The 8,099-nt window shown below is 40.5% G+C and overlaps 1 pseudogene; it reads left to right on the forward strand.

The window, feature by feature from the left end:
- The first annotated feature begins 5,565 nt into the window (after nucleotides 1-5,565).
- Nucleotides 5,566-6,755, forward strand: LOC138155474 (forkhead box protein H1 pseudogene; annotated as a pseudogene).
- The last annotated feature ends 1,344 nt before the right edge of the window (nucleotides 6,756-8,099 follow it).

Genomic DNA, 8,099 nt, shown 5'->3' on the forward strand with positions numbered 1-8,099 from the left:
GCTTAAGTATTCTTGAAATGAGCTCCTTATTTTTAAGTGATTTAAAAATATCTATTCTAAATAGATAGATTTAAATGATTTAAAAATACTCTCCAGGATTTTGTGTATATTATTAATTTGCCTTGCTTTGTTTGCTAGCATCTCCCTCCTCAGAATTTCTGATAGCACCTTTTCTCAATTCCTCCTTATTTGTGTATGTCTGATTGTTTCTATGAATGAAGGAATACACATTTAGTAAGTGTTCAATAGGTGACAAGCACTCTGCTAAATATTAAGAATACAGATAGAGAAAGAAGGCATCCCCTAATCTCAAGGAGCTCTCTAAACTGGGGGAGAAAATACACAGAGAAAAGGTTAGCTTCAGGGTGAAAAGACTTGTAAGATCTAAGGGGTTAGGAGCTGGACCAAAGGCAAGGACCATAATTCCTCTCAATGTATGAGTCATCCGACCAGGAAGTTGGAGATCCTGGAGAGGAGTGGTCACTGGAATAGGAGAATAGATCTAAACAATGGAATGCAGTAAGGGATAGGGATTTGGGGAAATGACAGCCATCAGTGTCCAGTCCTGGGCAGATAAGGGAAAAGGGAAACCAGTAGGAATGTTAGAGGTCAGTCTTTCTTGGCTCTTACTTTGTCTGAAGCCCTATAGGTGTACCTGATGGAGTGATGGCAGAGATCTTATTAGAGTATAGCATTCTTGAAGACAAAGGATATGGCATTTTCTCTTTTTGTATCTCTGACACCTAATACAAATGCTCGGCACAATTCGACATAAATGGATGTTGGATTGAATCAGTACTCTGCATAGATAGGACAAAGATAAATGTCAGTCTGGCTCCTGTTAAAATATCTTGAAAAGTCGTGTTGCTTGCCACATGGCTTTTTTTAAATTTGTGTACTTGGTTTCAGCAATATATTCTTCCTGTATTTCTTGTAGCACTATGAGTACTTTACTGTTAGAATAGAAAAGGCACTAGGGAAAACAAATTGGAAAGAATAGCTGGATTGATAATAATTAATAACATTTACATGTACATGCACAAAGCACTTTCTTCACATGGTACTTCATTTGATTCTCAAAACAACCCTGTGAGAAAGGAGCTATTATTAGCGTCCTCATTTTTTTGGATGAGAAAACTGAGGCTATGGGATATTAAGTAATATGCCCATGGTCACATAGCTAGTAAGAGTCTGAGATGTAATTTATACCCAAATCTTTCTGAATCCAAGTCTGGGGATCTATACAGTGAGCTACTTAGCTTCCTTAATTAGACCAAGTGAATCCAGAGGAGGCATATTTCAGAAGTTACACAATTGTGGGAAATCAATTCTCAAGGTCCTTGGAAGTGGGAAGGATGCCAAATGTTTTGAAAAATATCATGGACCTCATTATTACAAAAAAGGGGGAAGCAACAAGTAATAATCAATAACTACTGACCTTCCTGCTTACTTTCTCTCTTCTGAAAAATCATTCACACAATAAGCTACATATACCTCAAGGGTATCTTTGGTGAAGGTTTGAGGAGAAGATAGGGAGACTTGCAAATTATATTCTATAGGAAACCACATAGAATTGTCTGAAATGTACACAGAACACAAAATTCCAATGTACTTTTTTGTTGACTACAAAAAAAAGTATTTAATTCAGGAGAGAAAAATACTACCTTTATTAAAGTTTCTCCTCCAACAATGTACCCTCATGCATGTCAGAAGTTTCTAATGTGGCTTAAAAGATATAGTAACAAAGTTAACTTTAATAACTCCGATAATTAATATTGAAGCAAAGCATAAAAGAAGGAGATATATATTGGACAAAAGTCCCCCCTAAATTGCAAGCAGAATAGAGAATTCTCTAGAGATGCTTAGGTCCTCTCTAAGTTTCTGTTCCCAACCTTGCTTTGACTCCCCCCCTTACCATCTACACACACACACACACACACACACACACACACACACACACCACACACACAGAGTATAAATTCAAAATTGGCATGAAATCAGTTGATAAATCAGGATTTATGCCATGTAAATTGTATTTTATTCCCTGCATAGTTTCACTGGCTTTAGCCAGAAGAAGTTAAGTCTGCTGTTTCATTCCTTCCAAGCAATTAATGTAGCTAAATATCCCTAGAAAAATTCTACTTCATTTTTTTCTATTCATCCAAGGCAGAACAGCTAAATACCCTTGTCTCAAACTCTATGCTGAATTTTCTAGGTTGCCAAGAGTGGAAAAGGTTACTTGGATTCCAAGGTTGAGGTGTCCCTGGAATAAGCTGACATCTCAGCCAAATACAGTGAAGAAGGAATGGGGACAAATCTGAGAATTGTGGCAGTTGCCCAGGGGCCTAGAGCAGATTGAAGCAACTTAGCAGTTGCTATGACCCCAGCCCTTGCATCAGCTTTGGTAATACTGAACAGAGGGTTCTAAAAACTCACATTTTCCTCCTGTTCTCCCCCCAAATAATGACTGTACATAAATTATGGAGTTCTACCTACTTTATGCCCACAAAATAAAAGTATAACCCTCTCCCTTATCTGTCAAATGGAAAGAGCTTCTGAGGAGATTCCTTTCAGCAAAGTCAAATAGCAGTGCAACTTGCTCTTTTTAAACTTTTAAATTGCATTCTTCAGCAATGCTATGGTTTTATTGTTAAGTATATTATGTATCAACAAATCACATGGTCATTAAAAAGCAAATTGTCTAAGTTCTATGAATAAAGTCATTCAGTCTTGAATCCAAAGGAGATACTCTCAAAGTGAGATGGAAACTAGAGAGTGGAGATGAGAGATTTTCCTATTGCTAGTTTTAGCAATTTTGGAACATCTTCCAGATAGGGTCTATTAAATCTATACAGGACCATATGCCAGTGGTATTAGCTGAGAGAAAGCTTTTGTCAATGGGAGAGGGAATGAAGTAACTTTATTGTGTATAGTTAGAGCCCCCTCTGGTGGCTGATACATATATGCATATTATCTACCTAGATAAATCTATATGTGTCTATCTATGTATCTATGTATGTATGTATGTATGTATGTATGATCTATCTATCTATCTATCTATCTATCTATCTATCTATCTATCTATCTATCTATCTATCTATCTATCTATCTATATCTATCTATCTATCTATCATCTCCTTGCTGGTTAATTATTAATTTGTCAAATTAATGTTTTTCAATAAGTTCAGAAAACCAAGGGAAGATATGGATAAGAATAGGTCTAACACCATCCTGAAATGTACATTTAGTTCATACTACCTGTTGGATTAAAATAAGATCAGTTCAGAACTTTTTTCTTTTCTCTGTTTTACAGCTTCTTAAGTTGGCACCCACAGATTCCAAGAGGTTCATGGATAGATTTCAGAGAGTCTGTAAACTTGGATGGGGAAAAAACCAACCAAACAATAAATCTTGCATCTTTATTTTCACTAATTTCCAAATAAAATTTATCATTTTCTTCTGTTATTTTAAATTATTCTGAGAAGGGTTCTGTAGGCTTCACCAGACTGCCAAAAAGATCCATGACACAAAAATGTGGAGAATCCTTGCTTTATGTATTCTCTCCTTTTTTACCTCAATGGCTTCAAGAATCACCTTTATGTATGAAGTCAAATACATACCCCTAATCCTTACCTCTCATCTATATATCAGGCATATCTGTGCTGGTCAGCATCTTTATTTGAATGTTCCATAAGCACTTGCAACCCAACATGTTACAAATTGAACTCATTGTTTTGTTTTACTTTAAACCTCTCACTCCTTCTGACTTTATCATTTTTGTGAAATCATCTTGTACCTACTTTCTCATTCTTATAGTTTGTTATCTTTGACTCTTTTTGCTCATTTATATCCAATCAGTTACATCTTGTCAAATTCATCTTTGCAACATCTGTTTTCTGTTGATGCCCATTCCTACTGCCACTTTCCCATTTTAGATCTTTATTGCCATTTTCCTAGACTACTGCAATAATCCCCATACTGTTCTTCCTATTTCAACTCACTTGGGTCTCTAATTCATTTTTATACTGCTGCCAGAATAATTTTTCTTAGGTTTAGATCTGGTCATGTCATTCCTCTGCTCAATTAAAAACAATTCAATAAGAAAGGGAAAAGAAATCAATAAAGATTTTGTGAAGTGTCTATTATAGGTAAGTCACTGTGCTGAATGCTAGAGATACAAAGACAAAAACCAAAACCATCCTTGCCCTTCAAATCCTTACATTTTCTTAAAGAATGCAATATGTAAGCAGATAAATATATGCAAGAAAATTTGAGGAAAAATAGAAGGCCCTAACAGCTGGGGAGGAAGTGGTGGTCAGGAAAGGATCTGCTTAGGAGAAAGCACTTGAGAAAAGCCTTGACAGAAGCTCAGTATGCTAATAGTTGACAGTGAAACCAGAGAGCATTCTGGGCATGCAGGACAAAGGCACTCAGAGCTGGAATACCAAGTTGGAGACTAGCAGGCAGGTCAGTTAACCCTAAAGTATAAATGACCAAAAAATGAATAATTGAAATAAAATGGGAAGTGAATGCAGGGACCAAATTTTAAGGAATTTTAAATGACAGGCTGTGCAGTTTTAGTATTATCCTAGAAAGAATAAAAAGGCATTTATGAAGAGTTTCCGACGTACAACATGGACTAAAAATTGGAGAGGCAAATAGAAAAGCAAAATGGTCCTTGTTCTCAGGCAACTTACAGCTTCATGGATTTCACAAGCAAGTCACAAATAAATATTCTGTGGTCCTTACAGTGTTGGCGGGAAACAAATGACAATGCATTTTCTTTAATGTTATTTCCACTTATAAATCCACATCCATTTCATGTTAAACCATTTTAGAGTGCCAAGGATTTTGATGGGGAGGATGAACATTTTATGTCTTCAGTAGCTCTGACTGCTGAGGAAACAACGGATACAGCACCTGAAGAAGAGTTATAAGGTCACTTGCTATTCTCATTATTATTGTTGTTTTTAATGACAGTGACAATAGCTAGCATTTATATAGTGCTTTAAAGATTTGAAAAGGCTTTACTTGTTATCTCGATTTATCCTCATAACAACCCTGTAATGTAGATGATATTATTATCACCATTCTACCCATAAAGAATCTGAGGTTTAGAGTGTCTAAAAGAGTTATGGTCATGTAACTATTGTGTTTAATGAAGGATTTGAAGTCAAGTCTTTCTGATTACATGCCCAATTCTCTACCCACTGCACCTTCTAGTGGGAACTAAAATCGATTACCTGGATGACAGCTGTAGGAGTTGGGTTAAAAGCAGGGCTAGTGGTCAAGGGGTGGTAAGTCTTGATATTCCTGGGACTCTTGGCTCCTGGAATGTCTAATTTGGGGTCTGAAGGGAGGTAATGATTAAGGTGGTTTATTTTCTTTTTAAATTTTGGGTTCCAAATTATCTTTCTCCTTCCCATCCCCTCTCCCACCTATAAGAAGGTAAGCTGTATATTGTCAATTATACATGTGAAATAATGTAAAACGGCCATACACCCAGGCCCCAATCCCAAGATCCTAGGTCCCAATTTCCTAGATCAACACCGTCTAGGTAACTCCATGCCCAGTGCTGGGTCCTTTCCTACCACGGTGCCCCAAGGGGGCTCAAGCCCTGGCCCCCCACAGCCCGGGCCAGAACCAGAACCGGAGCCAGAGCTCCCTAAGAAGAAAAGGAAGAAGAAATATCTTCGGCATGACAAGCCTCCTTACACCTACCTGGCCATCATGATCCAGCCCTGGTGATCCAGGCTGCCCCGGCCCGGAGGCTCAAACTGGCCCAGGATGACTATGAAGGGTGGAAGGATTCCATCCGGCACAACCTCTCCTCTAATCGATGCTTCCACAAGGTGCCCAAGGACCCGGAAAAGCCACAGGCTAAGGGGAATTTTTGGGCAGTGGACGTGAGCCAGATTCCTGCTGAGGCCCTTCGATTGCAAAATACAGCTGTGGCCCGTCGAGGGGAGAGGGGTGGCCAGGGCAAAGCCTTTGCCAAGGACCTGACTCCCTATGTTGTCCATGGCTGGCCCTACCGGCCCCCTAGCCTCAATCTAGCCAGCGACTCCTTCAGTATTGATTCCTTGCTTGGGGATATTCCAGAAGGGCCCCAGCCCCCACGGCCATCCTCCTCTTCTTCTTCCTCCTCTTCTACTTCAGAGCCAGTGTCCTGGCCCCTGGGGCCCTTCTCCAAGTCACAAGAGGGGTGTTTGGGGAGCCATGGCACACCTACTTCTCCCCTGTCCTCCTCTTCCTCTCCTTCGGAGGGTGGACTCTGGCCCCTCCAGCCCATCCCCCTCCTGCAGGGTACCTCAACCCAAGCAGGGCTATTGGGAACCACGGGGGCATCTCAGCTTCCTCCTTCTCTCTCATCTGAGCAAGGCTCCTGGCCTCTCCTGCCCCTCCCTGTGATTCAGAGTACCTCAAGCCAGGTGCAGCTATCAGGAAGTACCAGGGTCCCCCTTTGGGGACAGTTGCCCACATCATACTCCCCCATATATACCCCAAATGTGGTGATGCCCCTAGCACCCCCACCATGCCCTCAGTGTCTGCCTTCACCAGGCCCTTCCTATTGGGGGCTAGCACCCAAGGCCACTGGTCCCTCTGGCTCTGTAGGGGACTTGGATGCACTCTTCCAGGTGGTACCACCCAACAAGAGCATCTATGATGTGTTGGTCACTCACTCCTTGGACCTGGTATCTCCTAACCCCAGGGGGTCTACTCCAGGTGCTTTACTCACCTGGTACAATGTGTGAAGATGTTGGACCAAGATCTCTCTCCCGTTTATTCCTTGCCTTCTTCCCCAAACTCCACCCCAACTTGAGTCCACATAAGGAAAGCAAAGGAGATAAGGCTTCACCTTGGGGGTTCTCAAACATCCGCAGAAACAAGTCCCAGGTCCACAATTACAAACCAGTTGTTCCCCTCCTTGAGGACTGTCCAATGATTAGTCACCCTACTAACACTTTTCTAATCAGTCATAGGATTTAAAACCAGATGGGGAAAAAAATAAGAGCAAACCGAGTCTTTTGAAAATTTTATTAGAACCACTTCCCTTGTGGAATGATACTGCCATGGCTTCCCAGAGAGAGAGAGAGACAGTGAGAAAGAGACTTTGTAGTTGGATCCTGGCTGGAGCCCTGGGGACAGTCCATTTGTCACAGAATCTTAGAACTGGGAAGAACCTTTGAGATCACAAGAGTTTAACCCCCTGATTTTGCAGAGAGAAAAAACAAGTTCATTGAGGTGAAGGAATTACCCAAGGTCATCCAATGAGTTAGAGCCAAAACTGAGAACCCCCCCAACCCAATTTTCCTGACAGGACCTAAAATTCTTTCCACTATCCCCACCCCACAACATCTCCATTATACTCTTTCCTATCATGTTTTCCCCCTCCATCCATCAGGTCCTGTCTGTTCTCCAGTTTATACTATCTCCAGGCTGAAAGAAGAGGCTGGGACTCTGCCTATGGCCCCTGCCTTGGGCTTGGGGAGGGGAGGAACTAGCACCTTTGTTGTGGGGAGCAGGGGTAGAGAAAAGGGATGTGAGCTGATTGCGCCAGAGCCTCAGGGCTTGTCGGGGGTCAGGGCACATAGGGATAGAGGCAATAAAGGACTGAGACACTTTAAAAAAAAAGAAAGAAATAATGTAAAACATTTTCATATTAACCATATTTCAAAAAAAGCAATAAAATAAAAAGAAATTATATTTCAATTTACACTGAGAATTCTTCAGTTCTCTCTCTGAAGGTGGTTAGTATTTTTTTCATGAGTCCTCTGGAATTGACTTGGACCACTGTGTTGATCAGAGCAGCCAAGTCTTTATTGATAATCATTACAATATTGCTGCTACTGTGCTCAATGATTTCCCAATTCTTCTCACTTCATTTTGAATGAGTTCATATAGACCTTGCCATGTTTTTTTTATCCACCCCCAATCATCATTTCTTATAGCACAGTAGTACTCCATCACAATCATATGCCACAACTTGTTCAGCCATTCCCCAATTGATGAGCATACCCTTGATATCTAATTCTTTGCCACCACAAAAAGAGCTACTATAAATATTTTTGTGAATATAGGTCCTTTTCTTTTCATCT

The sequence above is a fragment of the Petaurus breviceps genome, unplaced genomic scaffold (assembly GCF_028583685.1).
Source record: "Petaurus breviceps papuanus isolate PSGF00001 unplaced genomic scaffold, PetGlider_PUasm1.0 91133, whole genome shotgun sequence".
In the NCBI taxonomy this organism is placed as follows: domain Eukaryota; kingdom Metazoa; phylum Chordata; class Mammalia; order Diprotodontia; family Petauridae; genus Petaurus; species Petaurus breviceps.